At 46.2% G+C, this 16,379-nt stretch overlaps 1 protein-coding gene across 1 annotated transcript in view; it reads left to right on the plus strand.

Moving 5' to 3' along the window:
• Positions 1–1,389: 1,389 nt before the first annotated feature.
• LOC128233965 (uncharacterized) overlaps positions 1,390–16,379 on the plus strand; it is a 34,037-nt gene continuing 19,047 nt past the window's right edge. Inside the window, 1 exon segment of the mRNA XM_052947867.1 lies at positions 1,390–1,433. The gene's annotated coding sequence lies outside the window, so the exon portion shown is untranslated.

A 16,379-nucleotide genomic window follows, 5' to 3' on the forward strand; every position in this document is an offset into this window, starting at 1 on the left:
ATTTATTATCTATATGACGTAGGCAAGCTGATAACGATTGGACTTTGGACCAAAGACCATGGTCGTCGTAATTTTCTATACAACCACACGCACTTGACTCTTGGGCTCTATACAGCCAGACGAAAATGTCGTAAAATAGTACAATCTTCAAAATAATTATGTTGCACGGATATAATTATGTATTTGGGTTCAAAACATATACTTTTCCAGCTGAAAATTATGGCCAATAGGACAAGCATTGGACTCGAAACAGTTACAAAATTGAACAGATATCAGGCAAAATTTGTCAGAAAATAGACTCTTACATCAAATTACCCTCTACACAGTGTATTTGCCACTTTACAGACGTGCCATAGGACAACTATTGGACTCTATACAGCTAAATGTATGACATAAAAGCAACAACAAAATATTTAGATATAAAATATTAAAAAACAACATTAAATATTTGTATGATTTTTATATATGATGCATTCATGTACTTTAATTTGTATTCTTTAACCGCCAACAAGGTCTGGTTCATATAAAAAGGTATCAAAGTATTTCAGACAATTTTGTTATTAACATTTCTACAACCAATGCCATCATTTAAAAAGCAATCCCATACCAGTCGGCGAGTAGTTCTCGGAAATTAAATCAATCAGGTGTTTGAAAATTTTCAGCAGTTACCATTAATGGATTACGTATATTATTGGAATGAAAACGATAATCATCATACTTCCAGAGGATGCAAAGACCCTGTAACGTGACAGCTTTTCCTAGCACCAAATACCTATAAATGTAAATATTTATGCGAAAATCTACAGAAACAAGCTCAGTAGCAAAAAGTTTAAACATAAACCCGGTTTAATGGCACTGGGTAAACGCCAAAGACGTAGAACTTGAAATCACAAACAAGAAACATGGAAGAAAGTACATGTATGAAAACTCCACAAACAGCACAGTGCATACATACTATGTAAGTTATATCAATATACTCCATACTTGTATAATAATGCTCTACATATTTCAGAATGTAAGAGGCTCACAGCAACTAATCATCAGAAACAAAGTTCGTTCTTCTGAAACACAAACTGGTGGTACAAATATTCATCTATTCAGAAACATTTTTTTTTATCTGATATTTCATTACATAGAAAAATGACATAATACTCAATATTAATAATTGTAAATTTGAATATAATATATCTTCATTTTTTTTTTGCTGGTACCCAGCGTACTCTGCATGACAAGACAATGAAATTGTAAGGGCAGGTAACCCATGCCATACGTAATAGAGCAGACAACTGGCTGCAGTCAACAGATTCAAGATTTACTTTACGGTAAACTTACTGGCTGTATAGAGTCCAATCAAGAGTTCTTGTCGCAGTATAGAGAATAATGACAGATCATACTTCATGCTTCCGCTATGGCTGACAAAACTTAATCTTAAGGTAATTTAATCGTTTTCTTCTCAGTTACAGTTTGCATTTACCTAAAGCAAAGGAATGAAATATATCGTTAGATTTAATAACATTATAATATATATAACTGGGCGTTCAATTGCGATAGATGACACTGATAACTGAAAACTAAATTCTACTTTCGTTTTCATTAACACATTCAGTGAAGTAAATTAATTCTTGGAATTTACACTCTTAACTTATGTACCTGAGTAAGCATAGTTATGTTACCTTATTATACAAAGCATCGTGCAGCGTTTTGTTAAATATGAATGTCAATTATGACTATATTAATGTCAATTATGACTCAAATGTTTTTCAACTTTCGGTTTCTATTCACGTACAACTAGTAGTGCTCACTAGTTACGTGCTTTTCAAAAACACCACCCTACGTACGAGGGCCTTCACATGTCAACCTTTACTATAAACAATAGTAAATATTGGGGGGAAAAAATTTAGTTGAATTTTTGGTTGATATTTATGTTTTTATGATAAATGATCATGTTCCAATCATTTTTGGTCTTGATTTTTTTTTTAATAATTGTTTTTAGAGGGGGTGGCCATAGGGTGGGTCCTGTCAACGTAACTGCTGCCTGTCGTGCTCACAGGCGTCTGACTAATTTAGGCTAAGTAGCACTACGACAGGCGTCTGACTCATATAGGCTAAGTAGCCCTACGGCAGGCGTCTGACTCATATATAGGCTAAGTAGCACTACAACAGGCGTCTAACTCATATAGGCTATGTAGCACTATGACAGGCGTCTGACTCATATGGGATAAGAAGCACTACGACAGGCGTCTGACTCATATAGGCTTAGTAGCACTACAACAGGCGTCTGACTCATATAAGCTATGTAGCACTACGACAGGCGTCTGACTCATATAGGCTAAGTAGCACTACGACAGGCGTCTGAGTAGCACTATGACAGGCGTCTGACCCATATAGGCTAAGTAGCACTACGACAGGCGTCTGACTCATCTAGGCTAAGTAGCACTACGACAGGCGTCTGACTCATAGGCTAAGTAGCACTACGACAGGCGTCTGACCCATATAGGCTTAGTAGCACTACGACAGGCGTCTGACTCATATAGGCTAAGTAGCATTACGACAGGCGTCTGACCCATATAGGCTTAGTAGCACTACAACAGGCGTCTGACTTATATAGGCTAAGTAGCACTATGACAGGCGTCTGACCCATATAGGCTAAGTAGCACTACAACAGGCGTCTGACTCACATAGTCTAAGTAGCAGTACAACAGGCGTCTGACTCACATAGGCTTAGTAGCACTTCGACAGGCGTCTGACTCACATAGACTAAGTAGCACTACAACAGGCGCCTGACTCATATAAGCTATGTAGCACTACGACAGGCGTCTGACTCATATAGGCTAAGTAGCACTACGACAGGCGTCTGACCCATATAGGCTAAGTAGCACTAAGACAGGCGTCTGACCAATATAGGCTAAGTAGCACTATGACAGGCGTCTGACCCATATAGGCTAAGAAGCATAGGCTAAGTAGCACTACGACAGGCGTCTGACTCATATAGGCTAAGTAGCACTACGACAGGCGTCTGACTCATATAGGCTAAGTAGCACTACGACAGGCGTCTGAGTAGCACTACGACAGGCGTCTGACTCCTTTAGGCTTAGTAGCACTACAACAGGCGTCTGACTCATATAGGCTTAGTAGCACTATGACAGGCGTCTGACTCATATAGGCTAAGTAGCACTATGACAGGCGTCTGACCCATATAGACTAAGTAGCACTACGACAGGCGTCTGACTCATATAGGCTAAGTAGCACTACGACAGGCGTCTGCCCATATCGGCTAAGTAGCACTACTACAGGCGTCTGCCCCATATAGGCTAAGTAGCACTTCGACAGGCGTCTGACTCATATAGGCTATGTAGCACTATGACAGGCGTCTGATTCATATAGGCTAAGAAGCACTACGACAGGCGTCTGACTCATATAGTCTATGTAGCACTATGACAGGCGTCTGACTCATATAGGCTAAGAAGCACTACGACAGGTGTCTGACCCATATAGGCTAAGAAGCACTACGACAGGCGTCTGACTCATATAGGCTTAGTAGCACTACGACAGGCGTCTGACTCATATAGGCTAAGTAGCACTACGGCAGGCGTCTGACTCATATATAGGCTAAGTAGCACTACAACATGCGTCTGACTCATAAAGGCTAAGTAGCACTACGACAGGCGTCTGACTCATAGAGGCTAAGTAGCACTACAACAGGCGTCTGACTCACATAGGCTAAGTAGCACTACGACATGCGTCTGACCCATATAGGCTAAGTAGCACTACAACAGGCGTCTGACTCACATAGTCTAAGTAGCACTACAACTGGCGTCTGACTCACATAGGCTTAGTAGCACTTCGACAGGCGTCTGACTCACATAGACTAAGTAGCACTACAATAGGCGCCTGACTCATATAAGCTAAGTAGCACTACGACAGGCGTCTGACTCATATAGGCTTAGTAGCACTTCAACAGGCGTCTGACACATAACGGCTAAGTAGCACTACGACAGGCTTCTGACTCAGATAGGCTAAGTAGCACTACGACAGGCGTCTGACTCATATAGGCTAAGAAGCACTACGACAGGCGTCTGACCCATATAGGCTAAGTTGCCCTACGACAGGCGTCTGACCAATATAGGCTAAGTAGCACTATGACAGGCGTCTGACCCATATAGGCTAAGTAGCACTATGACAGGCGTCTGACTCATATAGGCTAAGTAGCACTACGACAGGCGTCTGCCCTTATCGGCTAAGAAGCACTACGACAGGCATCTGCCCCATATAGGCTAAGTTACAGCACTACGACAGGCGTCTGACTCATATAGGCTAAGAAGCAATACGACAGGTGTCTGACCCATATAGACTAAGAAGCACTACGACAGGCGTCTGACTCATATAGGCTTAGTAGCACTACGACAGGCGTCTGACTCATATAGGCTAAGTAGCACTACGGCAGGCGTCTGACTCATATATAGGCTAAGTAGCACTACAACAGGCGTCTGACTCATATAGGCTAAGTAGCACTACGACAGGCGTCTGACTCATAGAGGCTAAATGGCACTACAACAGGCGTCTGACTCACATAGGCTAAGTAGCACTACGACAGGCGTCTGACCCATATAGGCTAACTAGCACTACAACAGGCGTCTGACTCACATAGTCTAAGTAGCACTTGAACAGGCGTCTGACTCACATAGGCTTAGTAGCACTTGGACAGGCGTCTGACTCACATAGACTAAGTAGCACTACAACAGGCGCCTGACTCATATAAGCTAAGTAGCACTACGACAGGCGTCTGACTCATATAGGCTTAGTAGCACTTCAACAGGCGTCTGACTCATAACGGCTAAGTAGCACTACGACAGGCGTCTGACTCATATAGGCTAAGTAGCACTACGACAGGCGTCTGACTAATATAGGCTATGTAGCACTACGACAGGCGTCTGACCCATATAGGCTAAGTTGCCCTACGACAGGCGTCTGACCAATATAGGCTAAGTAGCACTACGACAGGCGTCTGACCCATATATGCTAAGTAGCACTATGACAGGCGTCTGACTCATATAGGCTAAGTAGCACTACGACAGACGTCTGACTCATATAGGCTAAGAAGCACTACGACAGGTGTCTGCCCCATATAGGCTAAGTTACAGCACTACGACAGGCGTCTGACTTATATAGGCTATGTAGCACTATGACAGGCGTCTGACTCATATAGGCTAAGAAGCACTACGACAGGTGTCTGACCCATATAGGCTAAGAAGCACTACGACAGGCGTCAGACTAATATAGGCTTAGTAGCACTACGACAGGCGTCTGACTCATATAGGCTAAGTAGCACTACGACAGGCGTCTGAGTAGCACTACGACAGGCGTCTGACTCCTATAGGCTTAGTAGCACTACAACAGGCGTCTGACTCATATAGGCTTAGTGGCACTATGACCGGCGTCTGACTCATATAGGCTAAGTAGCACTATGACAGGCGTCTGACCCATATAGGCTAAGTAGCACTACAACAGGCGTCTGACTCACACAGTCTAAGTAGCACTACAACAGGCGTCTGACTCACATAGGCTTAGTAGCACTTCGACAGGCGTCTGACTCACATAGACTAAGTAGCACTACAACAGGCGCCTGACTCATATAAGCTAAGTAGCACTACGACAGGCGTCTGACTCATATAGGCTTAGTAGCACTTCAACAGGCGTCTGACTCATAACGGCTAAGTAGCACTACGACAGGCGTCTGACTCATATAGGCTAAGTAGCACTACGACAGGCGTCTGACTCATATAGGCTTAGTAGCACTACGACAGGCGTCTGACTCATAGAGGCTAAGTGGCACTACCACAGGCGTCTGACTCACATAGGCTAAGTAGCACTACGACAGGCGTCTGACCCATATAGGCTAAGTAGCACTTCAACAGGCGTCTGACTCACATAGTCTAAGTAGCACTACAACAAGCGTCTGACTCACATAGGCTTAGTAGCACTTCGACAGGCGTCTGACTCATATAGACTTAGTAGCACTACAACAGGCGCCTGACTCATATAAGCTAAGTAGCACTACGACAGGCGTCTGACTCATATAGGCTAAGTAGCACTTCAACAGGCGTCTGACTCATAACGGCTAAGTAGCACTACGACAGGCGTCTGACTCATATAGGCTAAGTAGCACTACGACAGGCGTCTGACTCATATAGGATAAGTAGCACTACGACAGGCGTCTGACCCATATTGGCTAAGTTGCCCTACGACAGGCGTCTGACCAATATAGGCTAAGTAGCACTATGACAGGCGTCTGACCCATATAGGCTAAGTAGCACTATGACAGGCGTCTGACTCATATAGGCTAAGTAGCACTACGACAGGCATCTGCCCCATATAGGCTAAGTTACAGCACTACGACAGGCGTCTGACTTATATAGGCTATGTAGCACTATGACAGGCGTCTGACTCATATAGGCTAAGAAGCACTACGACAGGTGTCTGACCCATATATGCTAAGAAGCACTACGACAGGCGTCAGACTAATATAGGCTTAGTAGCACTACGACAGGCGTCTGACTCATATAGGCTAAGTAGCACTACGACAGGCGTCTGAGTAGCACTACGACAGGCGTCTGACTCCTATAGGCTTAGTAGCACTACAACAGGCGTCTGACTCATATAGGCTTAGTAGCACTATGACCGGCGTCTGACTCATATAGGCTAAGTAGCACTATGACAGGCGTCTGACCCATATAGGCTAAGTAGCACTACAACAGGCGTCTGACTCACACAGTCTAAGTAGCACTACAACAGGCGTCTGACTCACATAGGCTTAGTAGCACTTCGACAGGCGTCTGACTCACATAGACTAAGTAGCACTACAACAGGCGCCTGACTCATATAAGCTAAGTAGCACTACGACAGGCGTCTGACTCATATAGGCTAAGTAGCACTTCAACAGGCGTCTGACTCATAACGGCTAAGTAGCACTACGACAGGCGTCTGACTCATATAGGCTAAGTAGCACTACGACAGGCGTCTGACTCATATAGGCTTAGTAGCACTTCAACAGGCGTCTGACTCATCAAGTCTAAGTAGCACTATGTACAACAGGCGTCTGACTCATATAGGCTAAGTAGCACTACGACAGGCGTCTGACTCATATAGGCTAAGTAGCACTACGACAGGCGTCTGACCCATATAGGCTAAGTTGCACTACGACAGGCGTCTGACCAATATAGGCTAAGTAGCACTATGACAGGCGTCTGACCCATATAGGCTAAGTAGCACTATGACAGGCTTCTGACTCATATAGGCTAAGTAGCACTACGACAGGCCTCTGCCCTTATCAGCTAAGTAGCACTACGACAGGCATCTGCCCCATATAGGCTAAGTTACAGCACTACGACAGGCGTCTGACTCATATAGGCTATATAGCACTATGACAGGCGTCTGACTCATATAGGCTATGAAGCACTACGACAGGTGTCTGACCCATATAGGCTAAGAAGCACTACGACAGGCATCTGACTCACATAGGCTTAGTAGCATTACGACAGGCGTCTGACTCATATAGGCTAAGTAGCACTACGACAGACGTCTGACTCATATAGGCTAAGAAGCACTACGACAGGCGTCTGAGTAGCACTACAACAGGCGTCTGACTCCTATAGGCTTAGTAGCACTACAACAGGCGTCTGACTCATATAGGCTTAGTAGAACTATGACAGGCGTCTGACTCATATAGGCTTAGTAGCACTATGACAGGCGTCTGACTCATATAGGCTAAGTAGCACTACGACTGGCGTCTGCCCATATTGGCTAAGTAGCACTACTACAGGCGTCTGACCCATATAGGCTAAGTAGCACTACGACAGGCGTCTGACTCATATAGGCTATGCAGCACTATGACAGGCGTCTGACTCATATAGGCTAAGTAGCACTACGACAGGCGTCTGACCCATATAGGCTAAGAAGCACTACGACAGGCGTCTGACTCATATAGGCTTAGAAGCACTACGACAGGCGTCTGACTCATATAGGCTAAGTAGCACTACGACAGGCGTCTGACTCATATAGGCTAAGTAGCACTACGACAGGCGTCTGACTCATATAGGCTAAGTAGCACTACGGCAGGCGTCTGACTCATATATAGGCTAAGTAGCACTACAACAGGTGTCTGACTCATAAAGGCTAAGTAGCACTACGACAGGCGTCTGACTCATAGACACTAAGTGGCACTACAACAGGCGTCTGACTCACATAGGCTAAGTAGCACTACGACAGGCGTCTGACCCATATAGGCTAAGTAGCACTACAACAGGCGTCTGACTCACATAGTCTAAGTAGCACTACAACAGGCTTCTGACTCACATAGGCTTAGTAGCACTTCGACAGGCGTCTGACTCACATAGACTAAGTAGCACTATGTACAACAGGCGTCTGACTCATATAGGCTAAGTAGCACTACGACAGGCGTCTGACTCACATAGGCTTAGTAGCACTTCCACAGGCGTCTGACTCACATAGACTAAGTAGCACTATGTACAACAGGCGTCTGACTAATATAGGCTAAGTAGCACTACGACAGGCGTCTGACTCATATAGGCTAAGTAGCACTACGACAGGCGTCTGACCCATATAGGCTAAGTAGCAATACGACAGGCGTCTGACCAATATATGCTAAGTAGCACTATGACAGGCGTCTGAGCCATATAGGCTAAGTAGCACTACGACAGTCGTCTGACTCATATAGGCTAAGTAGCACTACGACAGGCGTCTGCCCATATAGGCTAAGTAGCACTACGACAGGCGTCTGCCCCATATAGGCTAAGTAGCACTACGACAGGCTTCTGACTCATATAGGCTATGTAGCACTATGACAGGCGTCTGACTCATATAGGCTAAGAAGCACTACGACAGGCGTCTGACCCATATAGGCTAAGAAGCACTTCGACAGGCGTCTGACTCATATAGGCTTAGTAGCACTACGACAGGCGTCTGACTAATATAGGCTAAGTAGCTCTACGACAGGCGTCTGACTCATATAGGCTTAGTAGCACTATGACAGGCGTCTGACTCATATAGGCTAAGTAGCACTACGACTGGCGTCTGCCCATATTGGCTAAGTAGCACTACTACAGGCGTCTGACCCATATAGGCTAAGTAGCACTACGACAGGCGTCTGACTCATATAGGCTATGCAGCACTATGACAGGCGTCTGACTCATATAGGCTAAGAAGCACTACGACAGGCGTCTGACCCATATAGGCTAAGAAGCACTACGACAGGCGTCTGACTCATATAGGCTTAGAAGCACTACGACAGGCGTCTGACTCATATAGGCTAAGTAGCACTACGACAGGCGTCTGACTCATATAGGCTAAGTAGCACTACGACAGGCGTCTGACTCATATAGGCTAAGTAGCACTACGGCAGGCGTCTGACTCATATATAGGCTAAGTAGCACTACAACAGGCGTCTGACTCATAAAGGCTAAGTAGCACTACGACAGGCGTCTGACTCATAGACACTAAGTGGCACTACAACAGGCGTCTGACTCACATAGGCTAAGTAGCACTACGACAGGCGTCTGACCCATATAGGCTAAGTAGCACTACAACAGGCGTCTGACTCACATAGTCGAAGTAGCACTACAACAGGCTTCTGACTCACATAGGCTTAGTAGCACTTCGACAGGCGTCTGACTCACATAGACTAAGTAGCACTATGTACAACAGGCGTCTGACTCATATAGGCTAAGTAGCACTACGACAGGCGTCTGACTCACATAGGCTTAGTAGCACTTCGACAGGCGTCTGACTCACATAGACTAAGTAGCACTATGTACAACAGGCGTCTGACTAATATAGGCTAAGTAGCACTACGACAGGCGTCTGACTCATATAGGCTTAGTAGCACTACGACAGGCCTCTGACCCATATAGGCTTAGTAGCACTACGACAGGCGTCTAAGTAGAACTACGACAGGCGTCTGACTCATATAGGCTAAGTAGCACTACGACAGGCGTCTGACTCATATAGGCTAAGAAGCACTACCACAGGCGTCTGACTCATATAGGCTAAGAAGCACTACCACAGGCGTCTGACTCATATAGGCTAAGAAGCACTACAACAGGCGTCTGACTCAAATAGGCTTAGTAGCACTACAACAGGCGTCTGACTCATATAGGCTAAGTAGCACTACAACAGGCATCTGACTAATATAGGCTTAGAAGCACTACAACAGGCGTCTGACTCATATAGGCTTAGTAGCACTACAACAGGTGTCTGACTCATATAGGCTTAGTAGCACTACGACAGGCGTCTAAGTAGAACTACGACAGGCGTCTGACTCATATAGGCTAAGTAGCACTACGACAGGCGTCTGACTCATATAGGCTAAGAAGCACTACCACAGGCGTCTGACTCATATAGGCTAAGAAGCACTACCACAGGCGTCTGACTCATATAGGCTAAGTAGCACTACGACAGGCGTCTGACTCATATAGGCTAAGTAGCACTATGACAGGCGTCTGACTCATATAGGCTATGTAGCACTATGACAGGCGTCTGACTCATATAGGCTAAGTAGCACTACGACAGGCGTCTGACTCATATAGGCTAAGTAGCACTACGACAGGCGTCTAGCTCATATAGGCTAAGTAGCACTACGACAGGCGCCTAACTCATATAAGCTAAGTAGCACTACGACAGGCGTCTGACTCATATAGGCTTAGTAGCTCTTCAACAGGCGTCTGACTCATATAGGCTAAGAAGCACTACGACAGGCGTCTGACCCATATAGGCTAACAAGTACTACGACAGGCGTCTGACTCATATAGGCTTAGTAGCACTACGACAGGCGTCTGACTCATATAGGCTTAGTAGCACTACGACAGGCGTCTGACCCATATAGGCTAAGTAGCACTTCAACAGGCGTCTGACTCACATAGTCTAAGTAGCACTACAACAGGCATCTGATTCACATAGGCTTAGTAGCACTTCGACAGGCGTCTGACTCACATAGACTTAGTAGCACTACAACAGTCGCCTGACTCATATAATCTAAGTAGCACTACGACAGGCGTCTGACTCATATAGGCTTAGTAGCACTTTTACAGGCGTCTGACTCATAACGGCTAAGTAGCACTACGACAGGCGTCTGACTCATATAGGCTTAGTAGCACTACGACAGGCGTCTGACTCATATAGGCTAAGTAGCACTACGACAGGCGTCTGACCCATATTGGCTAAGTTGCCCTACGACAGGTGTCTGACCAATATTGGCTAAGTAGCACTATGACAGGCGTCTGACCCATATAGGCTAAGTAGCACTATGACAGGCGTCTGACTCATATAGGCTAAGTAGCACTACGACAGGCGTCTGCCCTTATTGGCTAAGAAGCACTACGACAGGCATCTGCCCCATATAGGCTAAGTTACAGCACTACGACAGGCGTCTGACTTATATAGGCTATGTAGCACTACGACAGGTGTCTGACCCATATAGGCTAAGAAGCACTACGACAGGCGTCAGACTAATATAGGCTTAGTAGCACTACGACAGGCGTCTGACTCATATAGGCTAAGTAGCACTACGACAGGCATCTGAGTAGCACTACGACAGGCGTCTGACTCCTATAGGCTTAGTAGCACTACAACAGGCGTCTGACTCATATAGGCTTAGTAGCACTATGACAGGCGTCTGACTAATATAGGCTAAGTAGCACTATGACAGGCGTCTGACCCATATAGGCTAAGTAGCACTACAACAGGCGTCTGACTCACACAGTATAAGTAGCACTACAACAGGCGTCTGACTCACATAGGCTTAGTAGCACTTCGACAGGCGTCTGACTCACATAGACTAAGTAGCACTACAACAGGCGTCTGACTCATATAAGCTAAGTTACAGCACTACGACAGGCGTCTGACTCATATAGGATTAGTAGCACTTCAACAGGCGTCTGACTCAGCAAGTCTAAGTAGCACTATGTACAACAGGCGTCTGACCCATATAGGCTAAGTTGCACTACGACAGGCGTCTGACCCATATAGGCTAAGTAGCACTATGACAGGCGTCTGACCCATATAGGCTAAGTAGCACTATGACAGGCGTCTGACTCATATAGGCTAAGTAGCACTACGACAGGCGTCTGCCCTTATCAGCTAAGTAGCACTACGACAGGCATCTACCCCATATAGACTAAGTTACAGCACTACGACAGGCGTCTGACTCATATAGGCTATGTAGCACTATGACAGGCGTCTGACTCATATAGGCTAAGAAGCACTACGACAGGTGTCTGACCCATATAGGCTAAGAAGCACTACGACAGGCATCTGACTCACATAGGCTTAGTAGCATTACGACAGGCGTCTGACTCATATAGGCTAAGTAGCACTACGACAGACGTCTGACTCATATAGGCTAAGAAGCACTACGACAGGCGTCTGAGTAGCACTACAACAGGCGTCTGACTCCTATAGGCTTAGTAGCACTACAACAGGCGTCTGACTCATATAGGCTTAGTAGAACTATGACAGGCGTCTGACTCATAAAGGCTAAGTAGCACTATGACAAGCGTCTGACTCATATAGGCTAAGTAGCACTACGACAGGCGTCTGACTCATATAGGCTAAGTAGCACTACGACAGGCGTCTGCTCATATTGGCTAAGTAGCACTACTACATTCGTCTGACCCATATAGGCTAAGTAGCACTACGACAGGTGTCTGACTCATATAGGCTATGCAGCACTATGACAGGCGTCTGACTCATATAGGCTAAGAAGCACTACGACAGGCGTCTGACCCATATAGGCTAAGAAGCACTACGACAGGCGTCTGACTCATATAGGCTTAGTAGCACTACGACAGGCGTCTGACTCATATAGGCTAAGTAGCACTACGACAGGCGTCTGACTCATATAGGCTAAGTAGCACTACGACAGGCGTCTGACTCATATAGGCTAAGTAGCACTACGGCAGGCGTCTGACTCATATATAGGCTAAGTAGCACTACAACAGGCGTCTGACTCATAACGGCTAAGTAGCACTACGACAGGCCTCTGACTCATAGAGACTAAGTGGCACTACAACAGGCGTCTGACTCACATAGGCTAAGTAGCACTACGACAGGCGTCTGACCCATATAGGCTAAGTAGCACTACAACAGGCGTCTGACTCACATAGTTTAAGTAGCATTACAACAGGCGTCTGACTCACATAGGCTTAGTAGAACTTCGACAGGCGTCTGACTCACATAGACTAAGTAGCACTATGTACAACAGGCGTCTGACTCATATAGGCTAAGTAGCACTACGACAGGCGTCTGACTCACATAGGCTTAGTAGCACTTCGACAGGCGTCTGACTCATATAGACTAAGTAGCACTATGTACAACAGGCGTCTGACTCATATAGGCTAAGTAGCACTACGACAGGCGTCTGACTCATATAGGCTAAGTAGCACTACGACAGGCGTCTGACCCATATAGGCTAAGTAGCAATACGACAGGCGTCTGACCAATATAGGCTAAGTAGCACTATGACAGCCGTCTGAGCCATATAGGCTAAGTAGCACTACGACAGGCGTCTGACTCATATAGGCTAAGTAGCACTACGACAGGCGTCTGCCCATATCGGCTAAATAGCACTACGACAGGCGTCTGCCCCATATAGGCTAAGTAGCACTACGACAGGCTTCTGACTCATATAGGCTATGTAGCACTATGACAGGCGTCTGACTCATATAGGCTAAGAAGAACTACGACAGGCGTCTGACCCATATAGGCTAAGAAGCACTTCGACAGGCGTCTGACTCATATAGGCTTAGTAGCACTACGACAGGCGTCTGACTCATATAGACTAAATAGCACTACGACAGGCGTCTGACTCATATAGGCTAAGTAGCACTACGACAGGCGTCTAGCTCATATAGGCTAAGTAGCACTACGACAGGCGCCTAACTCATATAAGCTAAGTAGCACTACGACAGGCGTCTGACTCATATAGGCTAAGTAGCTCTTCAACAGGCGTCTGACTCATATAGGCTAAGAAGCACTACGACAGGCGTCTGACCCATATAGGCTAACAAGTACTACGACAGGCGTCTGACTCATATAGGCTTAGTAGCACTACTACAGGCGTCTGACTCATATAGGCTAAGTAGCACTACGACAGGCGTCTGACTCATATAGTCTAAGTAGCACTACGACAGGCGTCTGACTCATATATAGGCTATGTAGCACTACAACAGGCGTCTGACTCATAAAGGCTAAGTAGCACTACGACAGGCGTCTGACTCATATAGGCTAAGTGGCAATACAGCAGGCGTCTGACTAACATAGTCTAAGTAGCACTACGACAGGCGTCTGACCCATATAGGCTAAGTAGCACTACAACAGGCGTCTGACTCACATAGTCTAAGTAGCACTACAACAGGCGTCTGACTCACATAGGCTTAGTAGCACTTCGACAGGCGTCTGACTCACATAGACTTAGTAGCACTATGTACAACAGGCGTCTGACTCATATAGGCTAAGTAGCACTACGACAGGCGTCTGACTCACATAGGCTTAGTAGCACTTCGACAGGCGTCTGACTCACATAGACTAAGTAGCACTATGTACAACAGGCGTCTGACTGATATAGGCTAAGTAGCACTACGACAGGCGTCTGACTCAAATAGGCTAAGTAGCACTACGACAGGCGTCTGACCCATATAGGCTAAGTAGCACTACGACAGGCGTCTGACCAATATAGGCTAAGTAGCATTATGACAGGCGTCTGAGCCATATAGGCTAAGTAGCACTACAACAGGCGTCTGACTCATATAGGCTAAGTAGCACTACGACAGGCGTCTGCCCATATCGGCTAAGTAGCACTACGACAGGCGTCTGCCTCATATAGGCTGTGTAGCACTACGACAGGCGTCTGACTCATATAGGCTATGTAGCACTATGACAGGCGTCTGACTCATATAGGCTAAGAAGCACTACGACAGGCGTCTGACCCATATAGGCTAAGAAGCACTACGACAGGCGTCTGACTCATATAGGCTTAGTAGCACTACGACAGGCGTCTGACTCATATAGGCTAAGGAGCACTACGACAGGCGTCTGAGTAGCACTACGACAGGCGTCTGAGTCCTATAGGCTTAGTAGCACTACAACAGGCGTCTGACTCATATAGGCTTAGTAGCACTATGACAGGCGTCTGACTCATATAGGCAAAGTAGCACTACAACAAGCATCTGACTCATATAGGCTAAGAAGCACTACGACAGGCGTCTGACTCATATAGTCTAAGTAGCACTACGACTGGCGTCTGACTCATATAGGCTAAGTAGCACTACGGCAGGCGTCTGACTCATATATAGGCTAAGTAGCACTACAACAGGCGTCTGACTCATAAAGGCTAAGTAGCACTACGACAGGCGTCTGACTCATAGAGGCCAAGTGGCACTACAACAGGCGTCTGACTCACATAGGCTAAGTAGCACTACGACAGGCGTCTGACCCATATAGTCTAAGTAGCACTACGACAGGCGTCTGACTCATATAAGCTAAGTAGCACTACGGCAGGCGTCTGACTCATATATAGGCTAAGTAGCACTACAACAGGCGTCTGACTCATATAGGCTAAGTAGCACTACGACAGGCGTCTGACTCATAGAGGCTAAGTGGCACTACAACAGGCGTCTGACTCACATAGGCTAAGTAGCACTACGACAGGCGTCTGACTCATATAGTCTAAGTAGCACTACGATAGGCGTCTGACTCATACAGGCTAAGTAGCACTACGGCAGGCGTCTGACCAATATATAGGCTAAGTAGCACTACAACAAGCATCTGACTCATATAGGCTAAGAAGCACTACAACAGGCGTCTGACTTATATAGGCTAAGTAGCACTACAACAGGTGTCTGACTCATATAGGCTAAGTAGCACTACGACAGGCGTCTGACTTATATAGGCTTAGTAGCACTATGACAGGCGTCTGACTCATATAGGCTTAGTAGCACTACGACAGGCGTCTGACTCATATAGGCTTAGTAGCACTACGACAGGCGTCTGACTCATATAGGCTAAGTAGCACTACGACAGGCGTCTGACTCATATAGTCTTAGTAGCACTACAACAGGTGTCTGACTCATATAGGCTTAGTAGCACTACGACAGGCGTCTAAGTAGAACTACGACAGGCGTCTGACTCATATAGGCTAAGTAGCACTACGACAGGCGTCTGACTCATATAGGCTAAGAAGCACTACCACAGGCGTCTGACTCATATAGGCCACGAAGCACTACCACAGGCGTCTGACTCATATAGGCTAAGAAGCACTACAACAGGCGTCTGACCCAAATAGGCTTAGTAGCACTACAACAGGCGTCTGA

The sequence above is a fragment of the Mya arenaria genome, chromosome 5, assembly GCF_026914265.1.
Source record: "Mya arenaria isolate MELC-2E11 chromosome 5, ASM2691426v1".
Taxonomy (NCBI): Eukaryota; Metazoa; Mollusca; class Bivalvia; order Myida; family Myidae; genus Mya; species Mya arenaria.